The sequence below is a fragment of the Lissotriton vulgaris genome, chromosome 3_1, assembly GCF_964263255.1.
Source record: "Lissotriton vulgaris chromosome 3_1, aLisVul1.2, whole genome shotgun sequence".
Taxonomy (NCBI): domain Eukaryota; kingdom Metazoa; phylum Chordata; class Amphibia; order Caudata; family Salamandridae; genus Lissotriton; species Lissotriton vulgaris.
In genome coordinates, this window is record NC_141689.1 from 982113787 (window position 1) to 982129758 (window position 15972).

At 46.6% G+C, this 15972-nt stretch overlaps 1 pseudogene; it reads left to right on the forward strand.

The window, feature by feature from the left end:
• Nucleotides 1-1662: 1662 nt before the first annotated feature.
• Nucleotides 1663-1857, forward strand: LOC147727293 (H/ACA ribonucleoprotein complex subunit 3 pseudogene; annotated as a pseudogene).
• Nucleotides 1858-15972: the final 14115 nt, after the last annotated feature.

The following is a 15972-nucleotide window of genomic DNA, read 5'->3' on the forward strand; positions in this document are numbered from 1 at the left end:
AGCCCTCAATCACAACACACATGCCACAATGATACACCACAACTTGATCTGGGTAAGGAAAGAATTACAGAGCCTGGAAGAGACATCTGGAGGTCATCAAACATGTGGACACACCCACATACCACATTATAAATCCAACCTCTTTCAGGAACAACACCCTTTGCAAACCACAAGTCGAGACAGAGAGAAAGGACACTATTGAATCACACAGCACAAAATCACACCCACCGATATCCACACAGCACCACTCTCACCCACACACCCCACATACTTCACATATCTCGACCACCACCTTGCACCCTGCACCCCTCATTCATTTGCACCATGCTCCCAAAGAAAATGCCCAAAGTCACCGACTCAGAGTTGAAAGTGATGGTAGAAGAGACAATCAGTGTAGAACCACATTTATTTGGGAACATGGTCCAACACACACCACTTGAGTGCAAGAATCAGATGTGGGCAAGGATCCACAGCAAAGTCAATTCTGTAGGGACCACCCTACACACTGTGCATGACATCAGGAGGTGGTGGGTCGTCCTCAAGGCCCGGGTCAAGTGTCGGGCCCAGATGAACCACGTGGCGGCCCAGAGAACTGGTGGCTGCCCTTCTATTCCACCACTAACCTTCACTGAATGGGAGGAGAAGGTGCTTGCCATTATACATCCAGAGAGTCTCACAGGAATTGAGGGGTTACTGAAGGCTGCTAAGTTCTAACCAAATGATCACATCACACTGCAATGCAATATTGTGCACAACAAGTTAGCCTCAATCGCCAGCCCATATCAAACTCATGTGGAATGCACACTTTCAATATGATTGGATCACAAGGATAGCATTTCCTTACTCAGCTTCACCTCACAGGTAGGTGGTCAGCTCATGCACCCTGGCCTCCCTCCCAAACAGCATGGCTCACCCTCCCCACTCCACAGCCTTGTGGCAGATAACACCGTCTTGAGAGAGCCTCCTAACAGGTTGGTAGCAATCTTACTGGGGAGGGGCTGTTGAGACCTGACAGCAAGACCACAACTCCCACAAGGCCCTCTGTCTTCCCTCACACACAGCAGGGAGACACATGACCCCCTAGATCCCGCACTTGGTAGCCAACTCTGGAAACCCCCATAAGTTGTAGGCAGTACACATACAACTAATACCACTGAAAGGCCACATGATACACAGTGTCATTGATGAAGTCACATGCAACTGCAAAGCAAAACACAAGAACGCAACCACAAAAAGCCAATGTGCAATTCCTATTGCCTCCAAGCAGAGGGACTCGGGTCAACACAACACATGCATGGAAACTCTGTCAACCCTCACAATTCACAGGAGGTAATTTCAGAAAGCACAACACAAATCACAAAGTTGCGGCATAGTAGTCAGATACACATAGAAAAGTCCCAAATGTCCAAGCATGATCTGAATTGGATGAGCAACAAGTTTGTTCCAGAGGACATGTCCTCGGAAATACAATATCTGTACATATGAAATTGTTCCTTTAACCATGTTAAATTGCTAACGAGGAATGTATATACCCAGGCCTTTAAGTGGAATGAAAAAACTGGGGGGTCTCTCAAAGGGGCGTGGCCAATGTAATTAAGGGCATGGCTTAAAAACATAAGCTAGTAAGAGAGAGGAAACACTCATAGTGGTGGAGCCGGTGTCATGTTCTTGCAATTCTACTTGAGCGAAGGTGGGGAGAGAGTCTATACTCTGAAGAAAACTGACCCTAATGGGAGCCCAACCTCTTCTGCCCATCCAGCCCACTTTTTGCCTGATGACAAGTACTTTCACCAATGCGTGGCCATCAAAAAAAGATTTGGTCTACTCCTGACCCAACAACCAAGGCCTGTTCTTTGAGACCTATGATGGAGCCTGTACCAGTGCATCCTGTCCCATCTCTTTCTGATGACTGCAAACTTTCACCATCACGATTTGAGGATATTTTCTCGTAGCCTGCTTATATTGTTGTTTTTCCTGCTTTGGGGATTTTCCCAATGCTTTACCATTTCACAGCAACATTCCCCAGGATTCCAGAAACTTAGCCATCCAAATTGCCAAGACGGGTTTGAGGCAGTCAGTATAACTTGCAGTTGGATCTTTAGTGTCTTTTTTTTGTTAGCATTAAGAGTGCTCCTAATTCTTATTTCTGTTAATACATATGCTTTATTTTCCCCCCCAAAAAGAATAATCTATGCTTAGCATAGTGTGCCACCCGACTTGTATTTTGCTGTTTCTGTCATTGCACCCAGATATATGATACAACAAGTAACATGATACCTACAACAAGTCAGGACTATTGGCTTTGTCAATGGTTGTTAGTTGCATGTGATAAATAAGCAGCAACTATGGCTTGTATGCCATATTGAAAAAGCTTTAACTTAAAGCCCTGGTGACACCACAACGATGGTGCTGCTCCTGAGTTTCAAAAAGAGAAGGGTAATCCAGAGAGAAATGACTCTTTAAAGGATTTCCCTTCGCCTACAACACTCTCCTGGCATGATGTCATGCCGTAACTTATCCAATAGTGATAAGTGAGGAGTGTGTCCATACGCACATCAATGTGCCTGCTGTCACTGCTGTCCAGAAAAAAACGGACCAACTGTGCCACGGCACAAAACAGAGCCGGGTAGAGACCCGTTTGAGGCCCCCATTTAAAAACTGCCGGTGCTCAGCAACGGTACGACCCGGCCCACTTAAAGCCCTGTATGTATCTCAACATCATATTCGACTGCTGACAAACTGTTATGAATGCATAGTAATGCCAAGGTAAAAATGTCAGATCGTCTCCAATGAAATGTGCTAAACAGGAACATCAAAGTTGTGATGTGTTCTGAACCTGCTGACAATATAACCTCACTCCAACAGGTGACTCAATAGCAACAGCAGGCAACAGTGTCATGGACGAGCCAGTCCCCCCCCCCACCCCCCCAGGAAGATGAAACCTCGGATGCAGACTCCCTCCTCTTTTCAAGAGAGGAGGACCGACCTGGCCCCTCCCACGTGCCCAGGGCAGCCCAGTCTCAGGCCCTCACTGTCCCCACCTCCACCACGACTTCCACAACAGCTGCACCACTTACGCAGACCCCTGCAGTAACGACCTGTGTGGCAGCCACCTCCACCATCACCACCGCTGCCTCCAAAACTGTGTCTGTGTCAGCAGTTGCAAATACCATCAGGCACACCGGGGATGCTGGTGGTGTGCGGTGGTGGCACCAGGCAATGCCACAGGTCCATGGCTTTAGGGTAGGTGGGAGGCCAACTGGGGGACAGTCACAGGAGGGCAATGAGGCAGAGGCCCTGGACACCGTGCAAACTGTTCTTGGTGCACACCAGCAGAACCAGGGACATATGGGCCAGGTCCTTGAAGAACTGTGGGAACTCTGCCTGCTGCAGAGGTCCATGGACACTCGCTTGGGAAAAATTGCTGAGTACATGGGCCAGCTTGTGGGTGGTCTGAGGGACATGCCTGCTGCTCTAGTAGCTGCCCGCCCCCCGGTCAGTTGGATGATAGTCACACCACCTCTGCAGAGGCCACAGGGAGGGGTGAGTCACACCACAGCGAATTCTCAAACACCTGTGAGCATGCAGCAGGTCCCCCCTCCCCCCGGCAAATGGCAGAGGGGGAGCCTGAAAAAGACCCCGGGACAATCATGTGGCCCAGCACCGTGCCGTACCAGTTCACGGAGGAACCGCTTAAGCCACCACTGTAACACCAGCCATTAACTTTGTTGTAAATCAGAACCCACATTGCCACAAGGATGGGAGTGTTCTGTTGGACTTTGAAATCCTATCATTGTGTGTTCTACCCTAACTATCCGTGTACCATCACTTTCAAATTCACCTCTCACTCATTGTTAAATAAACACAACACATAACAGTATGCCTTTGTGTCTAGAGCATTTTCATTACAGTAAGTAGCATGTTAACTCAAATTGCATTGTATCCGAATATGTAAAAGCGAAAATCCATTGAGAGAGTGGAGGAACCTGGTAATACACAAGGAAATGCAAAACACACAAGATGATGGACGGAATGTTGCACAATGGTAAAACATTCACCCCCAGTGACAGATCTGGGTTTAATCCATCGTTATTTAGCTCACCAAGCCACCCCAGTTCAGACATGGCCATATGTCAATCAGTCTTGACCCTGTGCCTCATGGGAACAGTCCAGACCGAACTACACAAGGAAATAACAGTGCTTTGACATATTATGGAATAACCGCAAAAGTATACCACTAGGCAACAGTGTACAATATGCCTTCCAGATAACACCAGCCAACACCATCAACATGGACAGTAGGGGGACTGGAGCAGATGACTACATCTCCCAACACAGTTCACCCCTTAGCATGCTGATAAATGCAGTTCAGCTGAGATGCTTACTTGTGTCACCATTGTCGTGTGTCACCAAGGTTGGTGCAGGTCAGTGCTGTGATTGTTTAGACACATGTGCGTTGCTTTATCATCCTACATCAGTAGAGGTAAGATACATTGTGATCGGTGTCTGCTGAGGAAGCTGCCACAATCCACTCGGGTCTCTGTACCTCTCCCTGCCCAACTCAGGTGAAACACTTCAGTCCCATGACAAGTAAGCATTATGACTGAAATGCATTTACCAGAATACTGAGGGATGAACTGTGCTGGGAGGTGAAGCAGTGTGCTCCCATCTCCCTAACAATATCAATATGGACATGACGGAAGTTGTCACAGATCACATAGTGCAGAACAATTAAATCCTGCCCACAAGAGCCAGCATCACAACACATCCAGTCATGTGGACAATGGTGACATTGTCGCATTCACACAGTCAAGTACTGTTGCACAGGGCTTTCCATGTGACATGTGCGATTTATGCATGTTTACCCACATGAACACCAGTCCCTGACAACATATCCATGCTAAATCTATTTTTCAACCAGTTATCTTCTGCATAAGCACAACTGCTTCGTTCACAGGGCAGGCATCACATATATGAAATCATGAAAAAGACTCTTTCAATTTCAATTTTGTCCAATATCCATCTAGTCCAATGTGCAATTATCCTAAGATTAAGACACACATAAATCAAATACTAACTATTGTATTTAATACTTCGACAGCCGACCACCAAATAGATTATTTTAGGAAACCAATAAAAACTAAAAAATATTTTATAGATGTGAGACATCATAATCAATTGGTTTATTTTCATTGTGTTGCACAGTTTCATATTTGCACTACGACGCACCAAGCACTTTCTAGCACTATGCACTAATAAGGTACTAATAAAGCACAGTAGCCCTTTAAATAGGACAATCGGGGTAATTTTGCATATTAGATGGCGCGTATGCTTATATTTGACACTTTTTATATGATTTTAGACAATTTAGATATTTACACATGAAGAACATTATGATTATTGTATCAAATTATTATGGGAGAAGGTAATAACAATGCATTGAAGCTGTAATATTGGTGCTATATATATATATATGGATGCGAATACAGCAGCAGCTTCAAAAAGTCAGCCTGACGCGTTTCGTTTTCCAACTTCTTCAGAGGCACTGACTCGAATACCCCCAGGCGAACATTTTCCAGGCAGCTACACAGTAATTTAACTCCCGCCTCAGTGGGCGTGTCCCAACACATGAACTCATGGTATATGTGGTGTCCTGTCCTTCTCTAGTGAGTCGCCTACCTCGGAGTCAGAGTATTATTGAATAAAACCACAGTGGGGTGTGCTTCATCACATCTCCACCTCACAGCTGTCATCACCTTCCCACAATAGCTCCTTGCTCCCATACTGGTGGCGCTGTAAAACGTCTCCGTGGTGGGCTGAGACAGCCCCAGGGCTACCTCCGCGGCTCAGGCACGCCGCTCCAATCCAAACACAAAATGAAAACGAAACGCGTCAGGCTGACTTTTTGAAGCTGCTGTTGTATTTGCATCCATTTCGCAGGCTGCTTTCTACAATGAATAAAAGCTGAAATTCCTTACCTGGCTCGAGGGCTCCTCTACTTTGCAGGCAAACTTTGTGTTTGGATTAGAGCGGCGTGCCTGAGCCGCGGAGGTATTCCTGTTTGGGCTCTTCCACAGCAGGCGCTCTTTTCTGACGGAATATATATATATATGCAGCTCGTGTAAATGTGAAGGGCAATGCGGTGCCACCGAAGACCGGCTTTGGTTTTGGATCCGAATCAGCCTTGAAAATGGGCTGGATACGGGGTGACTTTGTGCAAGTGAAGTCGAAAAAACCACAAGCCCAACAATGAAAGTATAAAAACACTCCACTTGAGGAAAGAAGAAATTTATGAATTAAGGACATCAGGCTGTGGATGCAATATATCCAAATTGCCCCGCAAACCAAGCCTGAACCTTAAAGGGCAGTCGGTGCTATCAGTGCGAGGCTTCTGTTTAAACGTCCAAACAAACCCTCCTTCTCTCACATGAAAGGAGGCGCACCAACACTGGTTAGGTTCCAAATCACATAGTTTTATTCTGAAACAACAGGAAGGTAAGAGGCTTCCAAGTCCCAACGTTTCTGCTCTAGGCGAGCCTTGATCACGGGAGGCCGTCTCTGATTTGAAAAGGGCCCACGTGGTTTCCCTTCTTATCTGCTTTGGCCGTATTCTCAGGCAGAGTGCGCACAGGGAAAGGTATTAACATATCGCAGGTGAGTAGCGCTGTCGTATTCATGATGTGAATGACATGCTGCGCAAACCCCTTCTTTCAGCCTGCGAAATGGATGCGAATACAGCAGCAGCTTCAAAAAGTCAGCCTGACGCGTTTCGTTTTCCAACTTCTTCAGAGGCACTGACTCAAATACCCCCAGGCGAACATTTTCCAGGCAGCTACACAGTAATTTAACTCCCGCCTCAGTGGGCGTGTCCCAACACATGAACTCATGGTATATGTGGTGTCCTGTCCTTCTCTAGTGAGTCGCCTACCTCGGAGTCAAAGTATTATTGAATAAAACCACAGTGGGGTGTGCCTCATCACATCTCCACCTCACAGCTGTCATCACCTTCCCACAATAGCTCCTTGCTCCCATACTGGTGGCGCTGTAAAACGTCTCCGTGGTGGGCTGAGACAGCCCCAGGGCTACCTCCGCGGCTCAGGCACGCCGCTCCAATCCAAACACAAAACGAAAACGAAACGCGTCAGGCTGACTCTTTGAAGCTGCTGTTGTATTTGCATCCATTTCGCAGGCTGCTTTCTACAATGAATAAAAGCTGAAATTCCTTACCTGGCTCGAGGGCTCCTCTACTTTGCAGGCAAACTTTGTGTTTGGATTAGAGCGGCGTGCCTGAGCCGCGGAGGTATTCCTGTTTGGGCTCTTCCACAGCAGGCGCTCTTTTCTGACGGAATATATATATATATGCAGCTCGTGTAAATGTGAAGGGCAATGCGGTGCCACCGAAGACCGGCTTTGGTTTTGGATCCGAATCAGCCTTGAAAATGGGCTGGATACGGGGTGACTTTGTGCAAGTGAAGTCGAAAAAACCACAAGCCCAACAATGAAAGTATAAAAACACTCCACTTGAGGAAAGAAGAAATTTATGAATTAAGGACATCAGGCTGTGGATGCAAGCAGCGTGTTTTGGTGCAGGCTCACCTCTGAAGAAGTTCTATGTTAGAATGAAATGCATTAGGATTATGCCACATGCTATTACATTAAGAAATAAAATCTGCAAACAGCAAGTCACGTGTGCAGCTCACCTTCTTTCCTGCTGGGGAGAAATTGTGGATGTATTATCGGCTTGGTTCTGCCGAAGACCGACGCACCACCACAAGAGCACCATCATTGCCAGACCTGGAACCGTCTGTGCAGCTCGTGTAAATGTGAAGGGCAATGCGGTGCCACCGAAGACCGGCTTTGGTTTTGGATCCGAATCAGCCTTGAAAATGGGCTGGATACGGGGTGACTTTGTGTAAGTTAATGTCGAAAAAACAAACAGGAGTATCAAACTCGTAGCAGCATGGTTTTAGCACTGCCCACTGGAGGGAAGAAAGCAGACATATCCACTTGCACCACAAGCCCCAAAATGCAAGTATAAAAACACTCCACCTGAGGAAAGAAAAAAATAATGAATTAAGGACATCAGGCTGTGGATGCAAGTGGCGTGTTTTGGTGCAGGCTCACCTCTGAAGAAGTTCTATTTTAGACGAAATGCATTAGGATTATGCCACATGCTGTTACATTGAGAAATACATTTTCTGCAAACAGCAAGTCACGTGTGCGGCTCACCTTCTTTCCTGCTGGGGAGAAATTGTGGATGTAATATCGGCTTGGTTGTGCCGAAGAGCGACGCACCACCACAAGAGCACCATCATTGCCTGACCTGGAACCGTCTGTGCAGCTCGTGTAAATGTGAAGGGCAATGCGGTGCCACCGAAGACCGGCTTTGGTTTTGGATCCGAATCAACCTTGAAAATGGGCTGGATACGGGGTGACTTTGTGCAAGTTAATGTCGAAAAAGCAAACAGGAGTATCAAACTCGTAGCAGCATGGTTTTAGCACCGCCCTCTGGAGGGAAGAAAGCAGACATATCCACTTACACCACAAGCCCCACAATGCAAGTATAAAAACACTCCACCTGAGGAAAGAAAACATTAATGAATTAAAGACAACAGGCTGTGGATGCAAGCGGCGTGTTTTGGTGCAGGCTCACCTCTGAAGAAGTTCTATGTTAGAACGAAATGCATTAGGATTATGCCACATGCTGTTACATTAAGAAATAAACCCCCACATGCATCAAGCATTTTTGGAGTCGCAAACGGTGCGATTCCTTAAAATCGGCCGTTTGCGATTCCAAAAATGCTTTTTTGGATGCATCAAGCAATTTTAGAAATCGCATCATTTTTGCGATTTCTAAAATTGCGATTGCTTTTAAGAAATCGCAAATTTGCGATTTCTTAAAAGCAATGCATGATTACTTTTTAAATTGCGAAATCGCAATTAGGGGGTCAAATTTACCGAGTGGTTGAACCACTCGGTAAATTTGCAAAAAGTGTTTAAAATGCTGAAAATGCATTTTTTTCAACATTCATGTTACGGACACACATGTCCTTAGGACATGTGTGTGTGAAACATGATGCGAAAAATACATTTCAGGGGTGCATGGGGGGGTCCCTTGGACCCCCCCCTGCACCCATGAAATGCATTAACAAATTGCGATTTTCAAAGTGAAAATCGCAATTTGCTAATGCCTTCCCATTGCTTCCTATGGGCCTTTTGGCCCGTAGGAACCAATGGGAATAGCGAATTCGCAAATTGTATTTCGGTAATTTATGCGATTCGGTAAAAATTGTGATTTTTACCGAATCGCATAAATTTACCGAAAATATTCATGCATCCCGTTTTGCGAATTCTTAATTGCGAATCGCTATTTTTCGCAATTAAGAATTCGCAAACACCCGGGATGATGCATGTGGGGGTAAATCTGCAAACAGCAAGTCACGTGTGCGGCTCACCTTCTTTCCTGCTGGGGAGAAATTGTGGATGTAATATCGGCTTGGTTCTGCCGAAGAGCGACGCACCACCACAAGAGTGCCTTCATTGCCCGACCTGGAACTGTCTGTGCAGCTCGTGTAAATGTGAATAGTCAATCTCATTATTGGAGCATGTCCTGAGAACCGGACACATAGACTAAGTTCTACTATCGCACACCCTTCTTAGCCTGCATCGACACGCTCTTGTGATAGTGTCTGCCTTCTATTGCAGCATTTTTACATCTATTTTGTTTTTATGCATTTGCTTTCTGACCTGTAATGCACCGACTGCTACAACATATATTCTTGGGTGCTCACAGTATACATTTATTTTTGGTTTTACGTATTGGTCCTATAACCTGTTGTTATGTAATTGTTTTACTTGTAATACATCGATTGCTACCTCATATATTTGTAGGTGCTCATAGACTACAATTATCTGTTTTTATGTAGTGGTATTATAACCTGTAATGCACCGACTGCTACCTCATATATACTTATGCATGTTATGCTGTTATGTAATTGTTTACCTGTAATACACCGATTGCTACCTCACATATTTGTAGGTGCTCATAGACTACAACTATTCTGTTTGTATGTATTGGTATTATAACCTGTAATGCACCGACTGCTACCTCATATTTACTTATGGGTGCTCACTAGTATCACCTGATACATGTAACTCCGGTACTGCAACATTTGCCACCGTTTATATTTTTTGGTTGCTCGCTAATGTCACTTGCTATTCATGTAATTTAATGTTACTTCTGTATTTTGCTCCAGTACACTGACAGCACCATACATCTGCCGGTACTCGGTACATTTAGGTAAACTGCACCCGTTTTAACTTTAATTCTTAGCCTCCTGGAATGCACCGATGAATCAACTCACCGCCATTCCCTTCACCCCGGACTCCACTACCCGCACCCGTAACCCCACCCCCTCCCCACGCACCAATCCCCAGAACTACACACATACCATTAACACTCATCTCTCCCCTGACATCTCAGCTCCCACCCACACTGCTCTCACCCACAACCCCACCCCTTCCCCCCCTACCAACTCTCAGACCTCCACACATACCATCAACACCCCTCTTTCCCCTGACACCACAGCTCCCACCCACTCTCCTCTCTCCCCTGACATCACCCTCAACACCACCCCTTCCCCTTCGACCAACCCTTGGACCTCCACACATACCATTAACACTCCTCTCCCCCCTGACATCACAGCTCCCACCCACACTCCCCTCTCCCTTGACAGCACCCTCAACTCTGCCTCTACCAACCCTCGGACCTCTACACACTCCATAAACACTCCTCGCTCACCTGACATCACAGCTCCCACCCACACTCCTCTCTCCCTTGACATCACAGCTCCCACCCACAACCGAGCTCAGCCCCGAAACGACACACACAATGACAATTCCCACCCTTTATCCCCTCCCATCCTCAGCCCCCACTACCCTCTGACTAAATACGCAGAACACACTTCTTCTCTCTACTTAACTCCCCCACCTCTCAACAGGTCCACCATCAATCCCACTTCCCCCCCCACTCTCAGTCCTCACATCCATTACGGCACCCCCACCGCCACTAACCTACACCCAGCCTCCACCTTGCTCTCTCCGCTCTCCACCAACCCCCTCTCTACCTCATCCACACCGCCCCCGCCCAAACTCTCTCTCCTCCCTAACTCCGGCCCGTACATGGACAATGACATAATGAAGCCATGCACGTACACCAGCCTACCCCCCCTCCTGCTCGCTAATTCACAGGCCAGTCATGCACCTCTGATTCGCGCTCCCACCTCCGTCGCATGCCCCACGCTGGACAAGATCATGGCCACCCTCATCCAGGTCAAAGAAGAACTGCACATCATCAAAGAACTTCTCTCCACAAACCCCATACAACTCTCACCCAACTCAACCCAACCCACCAAGTAGTTCAAGTGCACTAATTACACTTGAACCACTACTTGGACCCTTAAAGAATAATCACAGACCTCACTCCCTGTTCGACCTCCTTGTTTATCTGTATTATCTGTATGTTTGATCTATATCGATTTGTGCTGTTATCTTTACTGACAGCTGTTTGATTAAGTTCATGTACTCTCTCTATGTAAAGCGCTCTGATATCTGCAAAGATCTTGTTCGCGCTATATAAAACTTTCAAAATAAATAAACAAATAAATGCTTTGCCACGAAGACCGGCTTTGGTTTTGGATCCGAATCAGCCTCGAAAATGGGCTGGATACGGGGTGACTTTGTGCAAGTTAATGTCGAAAAAACAAACAGGAGTATCAAACTCGTAGCAGCATGGTTTTAGCACCGCCCACTGGAGGGAAGAAAGCAGATATATCCACTTGCACCACAAGCCCCACAATGCAAGTATAAAAACACTCCACCTGAGGAAAGAAAAAATTAATGAATTAAGGACATCAGGCTGTGGATGCAAGCGGAGTGTTTTGGTGCAGGCTCACCTCTGAAGAAGTTCTATGTTAGAACGAAATGCATTAGTATTATGCCACATGCTGTTACATTAAGAAATAAAATCTGCAAACAGCAAGTCATGTGTGCGGCTCACCTTCTTTCCAGCTGGGGAGAAATTGTGGATGTAATATCGGCTTGGTTCTGCCGAAGAGCGACGCACCACCACAAGAGCGCCATCATTGCCAGACCTGGAACCGTCTGTGCAGCTCGTGTAAATGTCAAGGGCAATGCGCTGCCACCGATGACCGGCTTTTGTTTTGGATCCGAATCAACCTTGAAAATGGGCTGGATACGGGGTGACTTTGTGCAAGTTAATGTCGAAAAAGCAAACAGGAGTATCAAACTCGTAGCAGCATGGTTTTAGCACCGCCCACTGGAGGGAAGAAAGCAGACATATCCACTTGCACCACAAGCCCCACAATGCAAGTATAAAATACTCCACCTGAGGAAAGAAAAAATTAATGAATTAAGGACATCAGGCTGTGGATGCAAGTGGCGTGTTTTGGTGCAGGCTCCCCTCTAAAGAAGTTCTATGTTAGAACGAAATGCATTAGGATTATGCCACATGCTGTTACATTAAGAAATAAAATCTGCAAACAGCAAGTCACGTGTGCGGCTCACCTTCTTTCCTGCTGGGGAGAAATTGTGGATGTAATATCGGCTTGGTTCTGCCGAAGAGCGACGCACCACCACAGGAGCGCCATCATTGTCAGTCCTGGAACCGTCTGTGCAGCTCTTGTAAATGTGAAGGGCAATACGGTGCCACCGAAGACTGGCTTTGGTTTTGGATATGAATCAGCCTTGAAAATGGGCTGGATACGGGGTGACTTTGTGCAAGTTAATGTCGAAAAAACAAACAGGAGTATCAAACTCGTAGCAGCATGGTTTTAGCACCGCCCACTGGAGGGAAGAAAGCAGACATATCCACTTGCACCACAAGCCCCACAATGCAAGTATAAAAACACTACACCTGAGGAAAGAAAAAAATTAATGAATTAAGGACATCAGGCTGTGGATGCAAGCAGCGTGTTTTTGTGCAGGCTCACCTCCGAAGTAGTTCTATGTTAGAATTAAATGCATTACGAATCAGGATTATGCCACATGCTGTTACATTAAGAAATAAAATCTGCAAACAGCAAGTCACGTGTCCGGCTCACCTTCTTTCCTGCTGGGGAGAAATTGTGGATATATATATGTTAGAACCGGCTGTCTCTAGTTGGCAGAGGTATACACTTCTGACAAATAGGGACACACCTTTTCTAGTCAGGGCAAGGGGATCACACCCTTTGATAACCCCTGCTCACCCCCTTGGTAGCTTGGCAGAGCAGACAGGCTTATCTCAGAGGCTGTGTGTTAAGCATTTATGACCACATACAGTAATACAGTGAATACACTACAAATGGACACGACACAGTAGTATTATAAAAATAAGTATTTTTATATAAGGCTTAGCACAAGACCAAATAACGACAAAAATATGCACAATCTTAATAAATACTCTTGGAAGGGAAAATAATAGTTCAAATGTAGTTTCTTCTTAGCACAAAAGTCTTTAGTATCAAAAGCAACTCTTCTTCTTGAAAACACAGTTCTTGGCAACAATGTAACCCACACGGGAGTCACACGACGTTGAGGCAAAGTTAATCCAAAAGGTTCGGCGTCGACCGCGAGGAGCGCTACATCGAGCCTGGAGTCACACGGACCCCCAACAACACAGTACCTTAGGAAAATGAAGCACACGATGATCAGCGGCGTCGAGCAATCCGGCGTCGCGTCTTCGGTGTCGATCAGGCCTCAGCAGTCGTTGATGTTGATGATTCTGTTGCAAGTGTGAGCAGCGCTCACGGCGTCGAGAGGGCACGAGGGCGATGCGATCAGCAGCGGTGCAGACACGAGGTCCCTTGGAGCTGGAGCCAAACTCACTACTCACTGGCGTTGCTGCTGGCGTCGATCGGGCCCGGCGGCCGGCGTCGAGGAAGCGGGACACTTGAGCCGTCACTCACGGTGTCGAGCTGGATTCGGCGACGTCCGTCGGCGTCGAGATTGCTGGTTCTTTCAGAGGTGCTGGATTCACAGGTTCCAGAAAATAGCACTTTAAGCAGATGAAGTCCTTTAGCCCTGTGACTTCAGCAGGAGACTGGCACTCTTCCAGTCCTTGGAGATTTTCTTAGCAAGCGTGAGAGTACACACACAGTTCCTCTCTCCTGGTTCCTAGACAAAAATAAAGAAGCACTGCAGGATTCCCCCCAGCAAACAGCACACTGGCAGAAGGGGTAGGCAAGTCCTCAGATCAGCATGCCTCTTGTCCTTGGTTACAGGGTTCCTTGTCAGAAGTGATCTGATTTCTTGGTTCAGGGGTCCTTCTCTTATACCCCTTTTCGGCTTTGATCCCTTTGTCCAAGCAGGGGAATTTCCCAACATCCTGGGTCTGTTGTGGGTGGAGCCAGGCAGAAGCACCTGGCCTATTCACTGAGCAGGGCTGGGTCCTCAGACGCCCAGCAGGAGGTGGAGCCAGCATTGTCACTGGCAGGAGCAGAGCTATCGGCCTCCTGGCAGGAGGTGGGGCTAGGATTGTCCATGGCAGGCACAGAGCCATCAGTCGCTTGGCAGGAGGTGGAGCCAGCATTGTATCAGGCAGGGCAGGCTATCAGCAACTACTCTCCCCCTACTCTCAAAGCAAATGTCCCACTCATCCCACACTGACTCACTCAGACCTCTGGAGCCACCCAGCTCCTGTCACACACACGCAAGACCAGCAGAAACCAGAAATGGTTAGACAAGAAAATAGACAGTGCTATTTTCAAACCCAGAGTCCAAAAACCATCCACACCAACGGATGCGTAATTAAACCCCGAGTTCAGGGATACCAGACTCGACATTGCACCATGCTCTCCGAGCCAACTAGGATCATAGCATTAATAATCCCGGTGGCCCATTCTAACTAATGGAGAGCAGGTTACCTCGCAATAGTGAAGAACGAAGATGGCTGTTGTTCACTATTAGGACATGCCAACTTGGTCAGCCGTGTCCTACCTTATACTTACAACGCACCCTGCCCGTGGGCCTACCATAGGGGTGACTAACATGAAGTTAAGGGAAGGTTTGAGGGACTGGCAAGTAGGTATACTTGTGCAGCCCGCGTGACAGTACCAGACTGCACGTAGGTCTCGCAATAACCGACCCGTAGACATTCTTTTACGAGGCCGCTCTTGTGGGTGGCACAACACGTGCTGCAAGCCCACGAGCGGCATTTGGATTTACAAGCCCCGGCACTCCGGGTGCACTAGACTAGGGACTGATAGTAAACCAAATAAGCCAAACATGGAATACAATCGATACATTAGTTTAACATAGGGAGCACTTGCGCTGTGGCACTGATCAGCAGTGGCACAGCGCCCAAAGCATATACCAGCAAAACTTCGTAAAACAGTGGAGGCAAACAGAAAAAATGGAGGAGAGACTCAAGCCAATGATATCAGGTCTAACAATATATATATATATATATATATATATATTGCTGAAAAAAAGCAAAAGTTAAAGCGACATTTTATAGCTAGGAATTGTAATAGTATTGTACTTTACATTTTTTTTTAACTTAGATATTCACTGAACAAGCCAAAGGTTCAAGTAATGTTACAGTTAGGTGAAAATGTCAGTTAAAGCATACTATTATATATAAACAAGCAAATCCATTAATATTCACCAGTTATAGTTAGCTCAAGTAACTAAAGTAACTATAACTTGCGCCCTAAAGTAACTATAACTCACGCCCTACCATGCACAGTGTTGATTTCCTTACAGATGTTGCAATGATTTAATCAATGATGTGATAGAAAATGCATGAGTGATGTAATGCAGGAGGTAATTAGCAAAGTCTTATTTTAAAGCTGGTTGCCCAGTGGCTACCTCTGGTACCCATGACTGCTAACTGGTTGGGGGTCATGGGGGAGTCCCAAACCCCTGAAGCAATGGGCAGGGAATAAAGTTTATATTTCCTGCCCTCACTTT